Source organism: Apium graveolens, chromosome 2, assembly GCF_009905375.1.
Source record: "Apium graveolens cultivar Ventura chromosome 2, ASM990537v1, whole genome shotgun sequence".
Classification (NCBI taxonomy): Eukaryota; Viridiplantae; Streptophyta; class Magnoliopsida; order Apiales; family Apiaceae; genus Apium; species Apium graveolens.
The window spans coordinates 64,782,271-64,800,845 of NC_133648.1; the positions used below are offsets into that span (position 1 = coordinate 64,782,271).

The window sequence follows — 18,575 nt, forward strand, 5'->3', positions numbered from 1 at the left end:
ACTTCAGGTGTGCATGCTCAATAATGGGGACCCCTCTCTGCTTGCCTTAGAGAAAGACTTGATTAACAAACTCAATGTGGCTCTTGTCGTGGAGGAGTCTCTCTTTCTTCAAAAATCAAGAGTGAAATGGATGGGGCTTGGGGATGGAAACAATGCATTCTTCCAGCAACAATGCAAAGCTAATTGGAATCATAACAAGGTCTTAGCTCTTGAGGACGACTCTGGAACCTTGGTTCATGGCCAATTGCCTTGTGCAAACTTAGCAGTCAATTACTTCAAAAATCTGTTGGGGTCAGAGATTGTTCACTCTCACATTGATTTAGAGTCTGTTGATTGCAAGGTTATTACTGACAACCAAGCTTCTTTGCTTAGTGCTACGGTTACTGATGCTTTAATTCTGGACACTTTGAAGAAAATGAAGAAGAATAAGGCTCTTGGCCCTGATGGAGTCAATGCAGAGTTCTTCTTAGCCACATGGAGCACCACAGGTCCGGACTTTTGTGCTTCTATTAAGCACTTCTTTGAGATTGGGTTCCTTCCATCAGGTATAAACTCCACCCTCATTTCTATCATCCCTAAGGTTGACTCTCTCACTAGGATGAGTGATTTTTAACCTATCTCTCTTTGTACTGTCATGTACAAATGCATATAAAAAATTATAGCAGCTAGACTCAAACTGGTAATGCCATCCATAATTGATATTGCTCAATCTGCCTTTATTCCGGGGAGATCTATTTCTGATAATATTCTACTTGCCCAAGAATTGTTTCGTGGTTATGATAGGGACACTGGTTCATCTAAATGTGCCCTCAAGATTGATCTTCATAAAGCATTTGATTCCTTAAACTGGGACTCTATTATGGCTGTTTTGGTTAGACTCCAGTTTTCGGATATTGTTATCAAATGGATTAAAGCTTGCATATGCACTACTAGGTTTTCGATTAAACTCAATGGTGTGATTCACGGGTATTTCCAAGGGACTAAAGGCATTCGGCAAGGGGACCCTATGTCCCCCTATATTTTTGCTATGTGTATGCAAATTGTCTAGCATCCTCAACAAGGTCCTTCAAGGCTTCAAGTATCATTGGCGTTGCAAAGAAATGGGTCTCACTCACTTGTTTTTTGCCGATGATGTACTGTTTTTCTCTCATGGCTCTAAGGAATCTGTTATGCATATTATGGATTCTATTACTAAATTTTCTTCTTGGAGTGGCCTTTCCCCAAGCATTCATAAAAGCAACAGTTTTTTATATAACTGTGATCATGATTTCACTGCTTGGTTTGACACTTTGTTGATTCCTAAGGGTATTATGCCAGTTAGATTTCTTGGTGTTCCCTTGATCACTACACAGCTGTGTGTTAATGACTATATGCCCCTCATCACCAAAATCACGAACAGGCTTAATTCTTGGACCACCTTGCTTCTGTCCTTGGCTGGTAGAGCCTTGCTTATTGTTAGGTCCCAATGTGTTTGTAGAAGGGGAGGTTGAATACAAACAATACCGAATAATCGAATTTAGTGCGAAATAAAAAATTGAAACAAAATTCAAGCTAAATAAAAATATTATTAAACTTGAAGGGTGTTACAACAACGGTATCGATTACAAGGGATTAATCTCAAATTAATTATCACAAATCTAGAATAAATTTGACATGAACTTTTTCTATTTTTGCAATTAAAAGATTCAAATGCTAAACGCAATTTGAGATTAAGTTCTAGGGATTTTGATCCGCTAGATAGTTACACAAGAACAAGAGAATGATTTCTAGTGGTTTGGATTTAACTTTAATAACTAGAAATTGTGATCTTGAATTCAGCAGATGAAAATGAAATATTGTGCGGCTGCTTTTCTTTCCGCGTTCTTGGTTGGTTGATGGATGATGAAAAGTCTTCTGCTGCTTCTGTTCTTTTTATAATTCATTCAACAGACCTACTTGAACTGGCAAGACTATCGGCAAGACAATCCAATGAGCTAGCAAGACAATCTGCTGAACCAGTAGAACTTTCGGTAAGATTATTGAATGAACTAGTAAGACAATCAAACTGAACTAGCAAGACAATCCTCCTTCCAGTATAACTTTCGGTATGACTATTGAAAATGGCCTGGAAAGACTTTCGGTATGACAATTGAATTGTCATACCAGTTCAAATGTTTGTCTTGCTGAATTAATATTGAATATTAATTCAAAATTAATTATGAAAATACATAATATTAATTCAGAATTAATTAACCAATTAATTCAATTAATCAATAAATTAATCTTTGCAGATATAATTTATTTTCTTAATTAAATTATATGACTTAATTAATTAATAGAGAATTAATACTATTCTTCAACAACAACCATTCTTCTGAAAATCTTCTGAAAATCACTGTCAATTATGAATCAATTCCACCACTTCAATGTTGACACTCGATGTACTGTCTGGTTCATGAGTGACTAACTTCCGTGACGTTTCTTCATGTCTTGACTTTGACACTTTGATTTTCTTCAGATTAAATCCTTGTAATTCTCTGATACCCTGACGAGATCTCTGTCACTTGATTAAATCCCCATTCTTGATTTGTATCACTGAGGCTTGATCAATTTCTTGAACTTCTTCCAGTGAAGTAATTCCTCAAGTCTGTAGATGAACCTTGTTTCTGAATCCTTTGACAGATGTTACTTTGTGAGATCTCTTTGACGGTAGATCCACTATTTACTTATTACATTCTTATTTGAGTTGAGTTAAATCCTCGAATATACAATTATGCTATGACATATGCCTTACACTTATCAAATCGGTTGTTTGTGCTCTAGAAGCCTTTTGGTGTAACCATTTCTTGTTGTCGGAGGTTGTTCATGCTACCATCCAGTCTCTCCTTACCAGATTTATGTGGCATGGTAATATTAACCACATGGGTGGAGCCAAGATTGCTTGGCAAACTGTGTGTCTCCCTCGGGAGGAAGGGGGCCTTGGCTTAAAAAACATGCTCGAGTGGAACAAAGCACAACTTATTGGTCACTTGCTGAAAATCTTAACCAAATCTGGTACTTTTTGGGCTTCATCGGTTAATAAATCTGTCCTCAAAGGGAAGCACTTCTGGAAAAACAAGCTCCCTATAGATTGTTCCTGGATTTGGAAGAAAATTCTCAAGCTTCGTTCACTGGCTCTATAGTTTGTGTCTTTCAGAATTGGAAATGGTGGGTTAATCTCTCTTTGGTTTGATCCTTGGTGGCAGAATGGGTGCCTAGCTTCTACTTTGACCTCTCCTATTATATCTCAATGTGGTATGCACCACGGTGACAAACTCAGTGCTATTATTCGAAATGGTGCTTGGTTTCTCCCGAGAGCAAACCCCAGAAGTCATCACTTGGACCCTGTTCTAATGCATTGGCTCTCAACCTTTGCTCCTGTAACTTTATCAACAGGCCCTGATTTATTGTTGTGGGATGGTTATGATGCTTCTAAAATTAAAACTTGGCACATTTGGAACTCAATAAGGTACAAAGGCGAGTTGGTTCCTTGGCACCGTGTGGTTTGGCATAGGCTTCGTGTCAATCGTTATGCACACCATCAATGGATTTCTTATCATGGGAGGCTCCACACCTTGGCTCGGCTTCATAGATTTGGTCTTGTGGATACTCAACAATGTTATCTGTGCATTTATGCTCGACAGACAGATTTATATATTTTCCTTCATTGCTCTTACAGCAGATGGATTTTGGGGAAACTCATGTCTTCATTAGGGATTGATATTGTTGGCACCTCTTGGAATAGCTTCCTCATTTACTTGGCCGATCTCCCTGATAAGCATAAGAGCATTGTGGCTCTTTACTAAACCCAAATCTTTTTCTATCATGTTTGGAGAGAGCGTAATGCCCAAGCTAATAATTTTGGTGTTCTTGGTCCACAGAATCTGCTCAAAGGAATCAACAAAGATGTCTCTGCTAGGCTTTATAGCTCTACTTGGTTTTCAAAGCTTGTAAATAGTAGGCCTGATCTTTTTCCTTGTAATAGTTTGTAGTAGGCTCCTTTTTGGTTGTTGCTTGCTTTCTATCTCCAATCTTTGCTAGATTGGTTATAGATAGTCATTCTCTATGGCCTGTCATAGAGCATAGGGTAGATCCCTTCCTGTTTTTGGTTCTCTGTTGATATATACATAATTTAGCAAAAAAAAAGATTCGAAAGCTTCGAACAAAAAATGGAATGCATGGCGTAAAAATGAAAGAACAGAAGAATGAAGAACTTACAAGTGAACAAGAGAAATATTAAGGCTTCAAACTCGCGGAAATGATTCTCCAAAAGCTTCAATTTCTTAGTATCCTTCTCAAGCTCTCTCTCTCTCTCTCTCTCTCTCTCTTTCTCAACTCTGTGTTTGCGTAAAATAAGAAAATAAGGTTGAGAGAAGTATTTTTAGAGGAGCAAAGGAAAAGAGGAAAAAGGTGAACAATTTTTAGAAACAAATTATGACAGGGCCATGTGGCACCCCTTGATTGGCATCGATATTGGTAACCGCAACAATTACTACTAGAATCATGACATGGCACGACTTTTCAGGAGAAAAGGAGGGAAGTTACAAATTTGGTACACTCAAAAATACATATATATATATATATGTATGTATATAAATGCACATATCTTTAGCCCCGGCTGGAATTCCAACAGTCTTTTGACACTCCGAATTTTCAGCATTAGCTTTTCAGAGTCCGGTCAAATCAAACGACAACCTGTCCTTATCCACCAAACCTTATCCAAAATTCAAATTTCAAACTAAAGAGATTATTTAAGCCAACCCCGGAGTCGCATCCCCATTAGACCCCGGGGTTAGGGGGCAACAAATCAGAAAAAAAACCCCAATTTTTTTCTAAGTAGCACAAGGAACTCCACCTTGGACTCAAACCAAAGAGGGTAACCAAGTCAACCCCAGAGTCTCATCCCCATTAGACCCCGGGGTTAGGGGCAACAAATCAGAGAAAACCCCCAAATTTTTTCTAAGTAGCACAAGGAACCCCACCTTGGACTCAAATCAAAGAGGCTAACCAAGTCAACCCCGGAGTCCCATCCTCATTAGACCCCGGGGTTAGGGCAACAAATAAGAGAAAACCCCCAAATTTTTTATAAGTAGCATAAGGAACCCCACCTTGAACTCAAATCAAAGAGGCTAACCAAGTCAACCCCGGAGTATTATTCCCATTAGACCCTGGGGTTAGGGGGCAACAAATTGATAAGTGGCATTTTATACCACTTAGAACGTCTTATAATGGCTTGAATTGATGTCTTTAAATCAAGTATTTTGTGTATTTGATGTGTTTTTCTAGTGTTTGTGCATTTCAGGGTATAACTTGCATTTATGGAGAGATTTCATCAGGAATAAGCCTAGGTATGTGCTTGGCATTGGAAGTGGGAAGTTCGGAGCAGAACGCAGCAGAAAACGGGAGCAAAATAAGCATTTTTCCAGTAAGGTGTTGGGCACCCGCTCAGCCTGGCTGGGCGGCCGCTCAGGAAGCTGGGCGCCCACTCAGGATTGCTGGGCGGCCGTTCAGGGTCTTAAATTAAAATACTGATTTTTAGAGTTCTATTTATGTTGGACTTCTGACTTCTGAGATAGCTGGGACTTGTGGGGCTTCTATATAAGTAGTTTTCAGAGATGTTTCACAAGTGATGAATCATGGTATCAATCAAGGAGCAAGGAGAGAAGGAAGAAGACCGTTTTAGCACATCGCAATGAAGAAGAGGAAGCATACATTTTCTTGTGATTCTTTAATTCGTTGTATCAGTGGATGCTAGTTTTCTTTACTTTGAACCTTATTACTCTTGTGACGTTCTCTGGTTTTAATAAGTATTTTTATTAGTTTATCTTGTGTGTTATTATCATATTTTCATATGAACCCATGGTGACGATGAGTTCTATCATGGCCTAATCGTGATCATGGGGTTGTAACGGATTTACTATGGAATTCTTTAGTTAGTTATTTAATACCTTAGTGTGTGATGATTGTATGATATCTAACATAGGTTGCACTTATTCATCTTATATGCATCGCGAACATATAAGATAGGGTATTAATCTCTTGTGAAGTGACGGTGGATCTTGAGGTTTAGAACTTGCCATGCTAGCATGGGTTCATGTATGTGTATGCATGATTAGTGGGTAACTCTAACCGTTTTACTTGCCCTATGTAATCATAAGGAATAACTTGTGCTTAAATCATTATGTTGTCAAATTCTGTAGAGATATAGGGTCTCAACATAATTGATGCCTATTCAACTTCTATCTTAATTTTGGATGTTTGGTAGAATGGTATTAGTACAACGAAAGTTGGCTTTTATCATTTTCGTGTTGTTCAATTAATATCATCACCGTTACATGTTAAGGGTAATAATAATAACTATTGAAGGAAGTAGTAATGAAGTTATGATCTCATGTGTGTTTAATATTGTTAATTCAAGTATCAATTAATTGTTTAATTCTCGTAGTTAATTATAGTTAATAATTAGTTAATCAAATCTAAGTGTTATTGTCTTGACATTGAGAAGTAATCATATATTGGTGAGTAAGTGTTAATTGAACATAATTAGTCTGAGTCTCTGTGGGAACGAACTAGAAAGTATTCTATATTACTTGCGAACGCGTATACTTGCGTAAATATTAGCGCGTGTTTTGTGCCTAACAAGTTTTTGGCGTCATTGCCGGGGACTCGGCGTATTTGTTTAGTTTATGTACTTACCATCAGTGGTCATTAGGACTCATTGATTAAGACGTGCTACTTATTGTTTCCGGTTGTGTTTCAAGTACTTTAGCGAGCGTTTATACAAACATATTCTCGTACTCGCAAGAGAACTTTAGATACGGCTGAGGAGACAGACTCAGTTCTTGATATTCCGGAGAAGATAGATTTTGAAGATTCGGATAAAGAGAGTGAGCAGAAAGAACCAATAATCATGGGTGATCGTATAGTTCTGGCAGATCCAGCTCTTATGGACTTTTCTCGGCCTAAAATTGATGAAATTCAGTCAAGCATCCTTCATCCGGCTATTCAAGCTAACACTTTTGAAATCAAGTCGGGCACTATTCAGATGGTGCAGAATTCTGTTTCTTTCGGAGGTGCTGCGACTGAAGACCCCAACATGCACATCAGGAATTTTGTCGAGATCTGTAATACTTTCAAATATAATGGTGTAACTGATGAGGCTATCAAGCCGAGGCTTTTCCCATTCTCTCTGAGGGATAAAGCTAAGGACTGATTACATTCTGAACCAGTTGGGTCCATCACTACTTGGCAAGATCTTGCGCAAAAGTTTCTAGTGAAGTTCTATCCAATGGCGAAGACTGCAGCTATGAGGAGTGCTCTTACTCAGTTTGCGCAGCAACCAACAGAATCTTTGTGCGAAGCTTGGGAGCGCTACAAGGAGATGTTGAGAAAGTGTCCACATCATGGTATGCCTGACGGGATGGTGATCACTGGTTTCTATAATGGTTTAGGGGCCCAATCTCGACCCATGCTCGATGCAGCAGCTGGAGGTGCCTTGTGGGCCAAAAGCTATACTGAGGCTTATAATCTTATTGAAACTATGGCTGCAAATGAGCAGCAAAACCCAACTCAAAGGATGATGCCTGGGAAGGAAGCAGGTATTCTGGAAGTTGATGCAGCTAAAGCTATTGCAGCGCAGCTCCAAGCGCTGTCTTTGAAGGTCGATTCTTTAACCACCTATGGAGTCAATCAGATAGCTATGGTCTGTGAGCTTTGTGCAGGTTCTCATGCTATGTATCAATGTTCTCTTGTTAATGAATCTGTTCAGTATGTGAATAATTATCAGCGACCGTAGCAGCCTGTGCCAGCTACTTATCATCCTAATAACAGAAATCATCCCAATTTCAGCTGGAGCAATACTCAAAATGCTATTCAGCAACCATATTAGCAAGGTGTAAGTAAACAGTTTAATCCACCTGGATTCCAACAACCACAGCATTATGCTCAAAGGCAATCATATCCTCAACAAGGAGGTGCTGCTCCACCTTCTGTGCTGATTTTGAGGAACTCAAGCTGTTGTGCAAAAGTCAGACTGTTTCTATCAAGACCTTGGAAAATCAAATCGGTCAAATAGCCAATGCAGTGCTCAACCGTCAACCTGACACACTTCCCAACGATACTGAAGTGCAAGGCAGGAAGGAAGCTAATGAGCAAGTCAAAGCTATTACCTTAAGGTCTGGAAAAGATGATAATGCTGAAAAAGTGAAAGACGGAGAAACTGAAGTTGTTGATGAGGAAGAGAAGCAAAAGGAGAAAGCGGTGGAACCAAGGAAGACTAGTGTTGAACACACTCTACCTGAGGGTAATACAGGGGAGAAACAGCTCTATCCTCCACCACCTTTCCCTAAGAGATTGCAGCAATAAAAGCTGGATAAGCAGTTCGGTAAGTTTCTGGAGGTGTTCAAGAAACTTCATATCAATATACCTTTCGCTGAGGCTCTGGAGCAAATGCCTAGTTATGCGAAATTCATGAAGAGTATTCTTTCAAGGAAGGTGAAACTGGATGACCTTGAGATCGTTTCTCTAACAGAAGAGTGCAGTGTTGTGCTACAACAAAAATTACCTCCAAAGCTTAAAGATCCAGGTAGCTTCACCATTCCTTGCACCATTGGCAAGTTGTCTTTTGACAAATGCCTGTGCGATTTGGGAGCAAGCATCAATCTGATGCCGTTGTCTATCTTCAAAAAGTTGAATTTTCCTAATCCAAACCCCATCTACATGTCTCTACAATTGGCTGATCGTTCTATTACATACCCACGATGCATAGTGGAGGACGTGTTAGTAAAGGTGGATAAGCTCTTCTTCCCTGCAGACTTTGTCATTTTGGATTTCGAGGAAGATAAGAAGATTCCCATAATCTTGGGAAGACCTTTCTTGGCTACAGGCCGTACCTTAATAGATGTGCAGAAAGGTGAACTTACTATGAGGGTGCAGGATCAGGATGTGACATTCAATGTATTCAAGGTGATGAAATTCCCTACAGAAGATGAGGAGTGTTTAAAGGTTGATTTGATTGATTCTGCGGTAACTTCAGAACTTGATCATATGCTAATGTCTTATACCATAGAGAAGGCCTTGGTGGGGGACTTTGACAGTGATGATGAGGATGACAATGAGCAACTACAATATCTAAATGCTTCTCCTTGGAGGTGAAAGTTAGACATGCCATTTGAATCTCTGGGTACTTCTGATCTCAAGAATGCTGAAGGAAATATCAAACCATCTATTGAGGAAACACCTACTTTGGAGCTTAAACCATTGCCTGAACACTTGAGGTATGCTTTTTTAGGTGATGCATCTTCTTTACCTGTTACTATTGCATCTGACCTTTCAGGTAGTGAGGAGGACAAGCAATTGAGGACCTTGAGAGAATTCAAATCGGCTATCGGGTGGACTATAGCAGATATCAAAGGGATCATCCCTTCATATTAAATGCATAAAATTCTGCTAGAGGAATAAGCCGACTGTTGAGCAACAGTGATGACTTAATCCTATCATGAAAGAAGTGGTGAAGAAAGAAATTCTGAAGTGGCTAGATGCAGGAATCATATATCCTATTTCTGACAGTTCTTGGGTGAGCCTCGTGCAATATGTACCTAAGAAAGGAGGTATCACTGTGGTAGCAAATGAGAAGAACGAGCTCATTCCTACTCGAACAGTTACAGGATGGAGGGTATGCATGGATTATAGAAATTTGAACAAGGCCACGAGAAAGGATCACTTCCCTCTTCCATTTATTGATCAGATGCTTGATAGGTTGGCCGGTCATGAGTATTATTGTCTTCTGGATGGCTATTCGGGGTATAATCAGATTTGCATTGTACCAGAGGATCAAGAAAAGACTACCTTCACTTGTCCATTTGGCACGTTTGCTTTTCACCGAGTTTCATTTGGCTTATGTGGTGCACCTGCCACTTTTCAGAGATGTATGATGGCTATGTTCTTAGATATGATTGGAAACAATATTGAAGTGTTCATGGACGATTTCTCCGTCTTTGGACATTCGTATGATGAATGTTTGAATAATCTTCGTGCGGTGCTCAAAAGGTGTGTGGAAACTAATTTGGTGCTCAATTGGGAAAAAAGTCACTTTATGGTGCGTGAAGGCATTATTCTTGGGCATAAGGTCTCTATTAAGGGTCTTGAGGTGGACAAAGCCAAGGTGGGAGTCATTGAAAATCTTCCACCACCTATTTCTGTGAAAGGAATCCGTAGTTTTCTTGGTCTTGCGGGTTTTTATAGGCGTTTCATTAAGGACTTCTCGAATATATCTAAGCCGTTGTGCAACTTGCTTGAGAAAGATGTGCCTTTCAAATTTGATGATGAATGCTTGACGGCATTCGAGACTCTCAAGAAGAGTTTGATAACTGCACCAGTTATTACGACACATGATTGGACAGAGCCTTTTGATATGATGTGTGATGCGAGTGATTATGCGGTGGGAGCAGTTCTTGGGCAGCGCAAGAATAATCTTTTTCGTGTGGTCTACTATTCTAGTAAGACTCTAAATGGAGCTCAAATGAACTACACCACTACTGAGAAGGAGCTCTTGGCTGTAGTCTTTGGTTTTGAAAAATTTCGATCTTATCTGCTTGGGACAAAGGTGACAGTATTCACTGATCATGCTGTCATTCACTATGTGGTCTCAAAGAAGGATTCGAAGCCCAGACTTATTCATTGGGTGCTCTTGTTACAGGAATTTGAGTTAGAGATCAAGGATCGAAAAGGTACTGAGAATCAAGTAGCTGGCCATCTCTCTAGATTGGAAAATCCCGATTCTACTTCACATGATAATATATTGATCAACGAATCTTTTTCGGATGAACAGTTGTTCGCAGTTCAGGAGGAAGAGCCATGGTTCGTAGATATTGTGAACTATCTTGTTAGCAATATAATGCCTCATAATATGAATGCAGCTCAAAAGAAGAAGTTTCTGCATGAGTTGAAGTGGTACATGTGGGATGAACCATATTTGTTTAGACAAGGAGCTGACCAGATCATCAGGAGATGTATCCCATTCTGTGAGACGGAGGGGATATTACGAGACTGTCATTCCACAGTTTATGGTGGACATTATGGTGGTGAAAAGACAGCAGCTCGTATTCTGCAAGCAGGTTTTTTCTGGCCTACTTTGTTTAAGGATGCACATCAGTTCGTTTTAAGGTGTGATCGTTGCCAAAGAGTGGGGAATCTTACGAGGAAGGATGAGATGCCGTTAAATGTAATGCTTGAAGTCGAGATCTTTGATGTTTGGGGAATCAATTTCATGGGACCATTTGTCTCGTCATGTAATAATCAGTACATCTTGCTGGTAGTCGATTATGTCTCAAAATGGGTAGAAGTCAAGGCTCTACCGACAAATGATGCGAAGGTAGTGTTGAATTTTCTCCATAAGCAGATTTTCACATGGTTTGGAACGCCACGAGTAATCATAAGTGATGAGGGGTCGCATTTCTGCAACCGTAAGTTCACTTCTATGATGCAGCGCTACAATGTGAATCATCGTATTGCTACTGCCTATCATTCACAAACGAATGGTCAAGCGGAAGTGTCTAATAGAGAGATCAAGCGTATTCTAGAGAATGTTTTTTGTCCGTCAAGGAAGGATTGGTCTTTAAAGCTCGATGAAGCTGTTTGGGCTTATAGAACAGCATACAAGACTCCACTTGGGATGTCCCCGTTTCAACTTGTTTATGGTAAGGGATGTCATTTACCGGAGGATCTTGAGCATAAGGCTTATTGGGCGTTGAAGAAGTTGAACCTTGATCTAGATGCAGCTGGGAAGAAGCGAATGCTTCAATTAAATGAACTTGATGAATTTCGACTCCAAGCGTACGAGAACAACAAAATGTACAAGGAAAAAGTGAAAAGGTGGCATGACAGGAAGCTATATCCTAAGTTATTTATGCCGGGGCAACAAGTACTTTTATTCAACTCTCGTCTCTGACTTTTTCCTGGAAAGTTGAAATCAAGGTGGTCTGGACCTTTTATCGTCAAAACAGTGTTTCCACATGGAGCGGTGGAGATTTTTGAGAATGATCCGGGCCAAGCATTCAAGGTTAATGGTCAGCGATTGAAGCATTACTATGGGGACACGGCAAACCGAGAAGTGGTTAGTGCCATTTTATTGTCAACTTGATCAAGGTACTCGACGTCAAGCTAATGACGTAAAAGAAGTGCTTCTTGGGAGGCAACCCAAGATTTGTGACTATAGGAACCCTTAGAAGTTAGTAACCTATCCAAACCCACAAAAAAAATCAGAAAATTGGGCAAGAAAAAAGTATTTTCCAGAAACCATCTGGGCGCCCGCTCAGCTTTGTTGGGCGGCCGCTCAGGATGCTGGGCGCCCGCGCAGCTTTGCTGAGCGGCCGCTCAGAGCCCGACTGTTGGAATTTTTTTTTTTGCCTTCTAATAAAATCAAAAAAATTCAAAAAACAAAAATACAACCCACAACCCACGATTTCTTTTCCCTTAACCCACGTTTTTCTCCTCACAACCCCACTCTTATTCAATTTTTAACCCTAATTCCTACCCTATATATACATACAACTCCTCCATATACACTCCCACATACTTTTAACTTTAAAACTCTCTCCTAAACTCAAAACACAACTCTTAAACACTTTTTCTCAGTTTCAATGGCACCCAAGAGATCTCGAACTATTGATAGCAGCAGCATCATTCCTACTACTGATTCTTCGAGGGGAACTGCTGTGAGACCTTGTTTGTTTGATAGGGCTGCTGAGGAGGAGTATACTAGGCTTCTGGCTAAGCCGATTCTGAAGGAGAGGGGATTCTTACAATCGGGGAGGGATGGTGAGTTGTTGCCGATGATTGCTGAAAAGGGGTGGATTTCTTTTTGTGAGTCGCCGGAGGCGGTTCCGATGAGCGTGGTTCACGAGTTCTATGCGAACGTAAAGGCTGAAAAGAATGGGGTTACTGTTGTTCGTGGGCTTACAGTTGATTATCATGACGCGGCGATTCGTCGTGTGATTGGACAGCGACCACGGAAGTCCACGGAGGAGAATTGGAATGAGAAGACCCCCGGGGAATTTAATTTGGATTTGATTTGTGCTACTCTCTGTCAGCCGGGCACGGTTTGGAAGTTCAAGACTGGAACTAACGAGTATCGTTCTTTTCCGGCGATTGCGATGAATAGGTATGCCCGTGCATGGAATGCCTTTATTTGTGCTAATATTCTGCCTACTTCACATGCACATGAGGTTACAGTTGAGCGAGCAAGGTTGTTATGGGGTATTTTGAATGAGGAGTATTATGTGGACCTTGGTGAGTTCATCTACCAAGGGATTTTGAAGTTTTTGAGGGGAGCGAAGCACATGAACATCCCTTATGCATCTACTATCACGAAGCTATGCCGAGCAGTAGGAGTTCATTGGCCTTCTCACGAGCAGTTGCAGATGCCGGCTGCTCCTATTAATTCAACGACTCTGAATGCGATGCAGGAGTTGACGGGTGGAGAGCCCGAAGAGCATGGGTTGGGTTATTGTCTTCCAAGAGGACGTCCAGCAGCTGGTGCTACCATGGCTAGGCCGGGTCGTGATGAGGCAGGCTCTTCTACAGCTCAGGAGGGTGCTGGGATGGCTGATGCCCAGTATAGGAGGCTGTCGAGGAGGATGGATGCGATGTATGAGTCGCAGAGTAGGTTCGCTCAGGAGTTCACCCTTGCACTTGGGACTGCTTTCAGAGGCCTTGGAGCTGACATCCAGTGGCCCGTTTTTGGTGAGGACTCTGCTTATCCGCCTCCTGATACTCCACCCTCTTAGGGTGATGATGATGATTTCTCCGAGTAGGTATACCCTGTGTTCCTTTCTACTACCTTCACTGGGGACAGTGAAAATTTTAAGTTTGGGGGTGGTAGTTAAGGAATATTTTTATGTGTGTGTCATATAGTTGCATAGTCATGATAGTTTAGTTCATATAATTGCATATTTTTTCCATATAGTTTTTTTTAATTTATTTTATAGCGTTATTTATCATGTCATTTAGCTTATGCATATACTATGATCCCTTTTGTGTTGCTTTACCGATTGATTTGTGATATTGATGCAAGTGTAGTGATAACATTAGAGTGATGTTGAGTCTTGTAGGTTGACATGCATGCTAGAAACACTTGTAATTTCATTAAGTCTTAGAGTATGCTTAAGGACTAGATTGTTGTCATGGTTTGATGGTTTTTGAGGTTAATATATTGATTATGTTTAGAATTTATGATAGGTTCTTAATGATAAAAGGCATGAAAAGAAAAAAATGGAGTAAAAATTGGAATTCATTGCTAATTGTGGCTAGGCGTCAAATGGCTGGTAGCCGGCTCGTATTTTTATGCGAGTAGTCTAGGGTTGAGCAAGATGGAGCGAAACGCACTTGCTCAGAAATTTGGAAAAAAAAGAAAAAAAATATATAGAAAAAAAAATATAAAAAAAGAGAAAAAAATAAAAAAAGAAAAAAAATAAGAGTTAATGCATAATTGATCACGAGTGGGCTCTTTGGTATTCGAGTTATTAAGTTCTTAGGGGACTTTGTGCCTAGTGACCTAAGAATTTTATAGTCTGGGATCCGCTAACCTAACGCTCACTAAATGGATGCCATTGCATAAGTCTTTTGTGGACCTCACTCATTGCACGGTCAAATAAGCATTTGTTGTTGTGTTTAATAAAAACATGATTTCGTAATAAGCTCCAGTAATCTTGAAGTGTTATAAGTCATTTTGTGCCTAGAATTTATTCTTCGTATAATCATGTGATTGCCTTGAGGATAGTCGAGTTATGATAATTGATCTAGTTTCGAATCATATCTGTTAAGCATCCGCACACACCACGTTTCTGGTTGTATGTTAGTTCGCATGATTTGATTGATCTTTATTCGCCTAATTGCATTTGTTGAGATGTTATGAATTGGTTGGTTTATTTATTGTGAGGGGATCGATGCATTTCATGTAGATTGCATACATACATGTTTTTGTTTTGTTTTTGAGTCTGTGACGCTTGAGGACAAGCATCGATTTAAGTTTGGGGGTGTGATAAGTGGCATTTATACCACTTAGAACGTCTTATAATGGCTTGAATTGATGTCTTAAAATCAAGTATTTTGTGTATTTGATGTGTTTTTCTAGTGTTTGTGCATTTCAGGGTATAACTTTTATTTGTGGAGAGATTTCATCAGGAATAAGCCTAGGTATGTGCTTGCCATTGGAAGTGGGAAGTTAGGAGCAGAACGCAACAGAAAACGGGAGCAATATAAGCATTTTTCCAGTAAGGTGTTGGGCGCCCGCTCAGCCTGGCTGGGCGGCCGCTCAGGAAGCTGGGCGCCCGCTCAGGATTGCTGGGCGGCCGCTCAGGGTCGTAAATTAAAACACTGATTTTTAGAGTTCTATTTCTGTTGGACTTCTGACTTCTGAGATAGCTGGGACTTGTGGGGCTTCTATATAAGTAGTTTTCAGAGACGTTTCACAGGTGATGAATCGCTGTATCAATCAAGGAGCAAGGAGAGAAGGAAGAAGACCGTTTTAGCACATCGCAATGAAGAAGAGGAAGCATATATTTTCTTGTGATTCTTTTATTCGTTGTATCAGCGGATGCTAGTTTTCTTTACTTTGAACCTTATTACTTTTGTGACGTACTCCGGTTTTAATAAGTATTTTTATTAGTTTATCTTGTGTGTTATTATCAGGTTTTCATATGAACCCATGGTGACGATGAGTTCTATCATGGGTTAATCGTGATCATGGGGTTGTAACGGATTTACTATGGAATTCTTTAGTTAGTTGTTTAATACCTTAGTGTGTGATTATTGTATGATATCTAGCATAGGTTGCATTTATTCGTCTTATGTGCGTCGCGAACATATAAGATATGGTGTTAATCTCTTGTGAAGTGACGGTGGATCTTGAGGTTAGAACTTGCCATGCTAGCATAGGTCCATGTATGTGTATGCATGATTAGTGGGTAACTCTAACCGGTTTACTTGCCCTATGTAATCATAAGGAATAACTTGTGCTTAAATCGTTATGTTGTCAAATTCTGTAGACATATAGGGTCTCAACATAATTGATGCCTATTCAACTTCTATCTTAATTGTGGATGTTTGGTAGAATGGTATTAGTACAACGAAAGTTGGCTTTTATCAGTTTCGTGTTGTTCGATTAATATCATCACCGTTACATGCTAAGGGTAATAATAATAACTATTGAAGGAAGTAGTAATGAAGTTATGATCTCATGTGTGTTTAATATTGTTAATTCAAGTATCAATTAAGTGTTTAAATCTCGTAGTTAATTATAGTTAATAATTAGTTAATCAAATCTAAGTGTTATTGTCTTGACATTGAGAAGTAATCATACATTGGTGAGTAAGTGTTAATTGAACATAATTAGTCTGAGTCTCTGTGAGAACGAATTAGAAAGTATTTTATATTACTTGTGAACGCGTATACTTGCGTGAATATTAGCACGTGTTTTGTGCCTAACACAAATCAAAGAAAACCCCCAAATTTTTTTCTAAGGCGTCGCGGCAAAACAATAACTAATCTACTCCCCCATCCGGAAAAACCCCGCATAAGGGAGTGGGAGGCAAATGATAGCCTATAATAACACATGCCCAGTCATGAAAACAAAAGGCCCAATAAGAAGGGCCCAAAACCCGTTTAACAGTAACACTAAAGGACCCCATGACACGTGGCAATATCACCACTGTCCAGGTAGCCCAGATCCAGAATGTTCCTACGGTCCGGATTCAGAAGTACACCGGCTCATCATAGGCGTCCACACGTCCTACAGTCCAAAAGACACACCCACGGTCCATATCAAAAGTTACAAACCCCTAAACCCTAATGGGAAGCCTATAAAAGGCCGAACAAAGGGAATGTTAGGGGTTACTTCATCTCTCATATACACACATATCCATACACACCACAATATACACGTATAATTCCCGTTTTACCCCTTTTCCCTTGAAAACTCTTTATCATCCTCATGTCGGAGGTGTCGCGGGGACCCACCCCCTCCAATTCTATTTTGTAGATTCCCACCCTACAGGTATACCGCACGCCGCTATCATCTCAGTACAAACGGAATTTGAGTCCAGTTTCAACAAGGTAGGGACCCTGGGATGTTCTGGGATTATCAACAATTGAATTGGAAAACACCTTAATCATCGACTGTATTTCGAAGTTAGATTTGAAAAACAAAAGCAACAAATTAATTCAAATAGGAAGCCGTTTATGCTCATGTAAGGTGCAACTAATCAACCATACAATTACAACATGGCTCATTTAAGTAGAGGGCTACTGGGTCTTCACCTAAATTTTTTAAAATAAATTTTTGATAAAAATTTATTATAAATAAACACATATATTTTGTCGAGTGCCCTTTTTAAAGAAAAACTTAAATATCACTGTATTATTTTTTTATTTTTTTTGGATAATCGATACTAGAAAATAGTAACTATGATATAATTTTCCGCGCACGTACCTTGACTTGCTGAAAGAATTTCAGAGTTTCTGCATGACTTGCCAAATACGTACAAGTGCCAAATGTATGTCAAATTACTATTGTATGCCACTACCTAATTAGTCTCTTCGCATAGCCAATAGTTCTCATAATTAATTAGGTAAATAATGTCATTTGCCAAGATTTGTTTTCAATTTTTTCAATTTAAGTGATCAAATTTTTATTTGTCTAAAGTTAATATTAATTTTTACATATATATTGTATTGTTCTTTTCATTTTTTACGTTCTTACACACACAAGTTATATATTGTATTATTTTTTTTATTTTTTTACTTAATTTGACATGTACATACAATTCAAGAGTTTTTTGAGAAACAATTACATATTCTCAGCACTACAATAGAATATACTGGATATATTCGATTTGGTTTGGTTTATGGAGATATCAAATAAGACTTTTAATTATTATATATCAAAGGCTACTTAGGGTTGGGCCCTGTTGGTCAAGTTTAAGCAATATTGGTACTCCTGATAGTCATTATCAGAAACAAGATATATATCTTTGACCAGCGATCTTGAAAATTTGGAATGTAGAAAAATCGAAACTCTTACTTAACAGCTGCCTCTGATCATGCCGGACGTAAACACAAGTTAAAATCTTGATAATTTTGTTTAGGGTGGTTTAATATTTTTTTTTAAAATATGATTTATAGGCCTATAAATGAATAATATTTCTAAAAATTGGTAACTGGGACAAATACTTGGCTAAGTACTGGAAAATCGGAAGTTCTAAAACATTCTCTTATAAATTATAATTTCAATCTATCTTTTATGATTATTTAATTTTAATTTTAATAAAAGAAACATGTACCCCTAATTAAAAAGTGCACAAGTTTTTTATTTTTCAATTATAAGAGGCGGGTTCAAGCAAATATGTTATCTAAGAACAAGATATAATATTAACCTATTGGTGATATACTGATATATGATATATAGAAAATTCAAAATTATACACCTAATTATAAACACGCATATATGATCTTTAATTTATGGTACACACATGTACTGTATACACTCATATTTATAACCATAT

At 39.0% G+C, this 18,575-nt stretch overlaps 1 non-coding gene across 1 annotated transcript; it reads right to left on the reverse strand.

The window, feature by feature from the left end:
- Window positions 1–7,321: 7,321 nt before the first annotated feature.
- Window positions 7,322–7,428, reverse strand: LOC141709795 (small nucleolar RNA R71). Its single transcript, XR_012570355.1, has one exon. It is a non-coding gene; the product is annotated as a small nucleolar RNA R71 (small nucleolar RNA).
- Window positions 7,429–18,575: the final 11,147 nt, after the last annotated feature.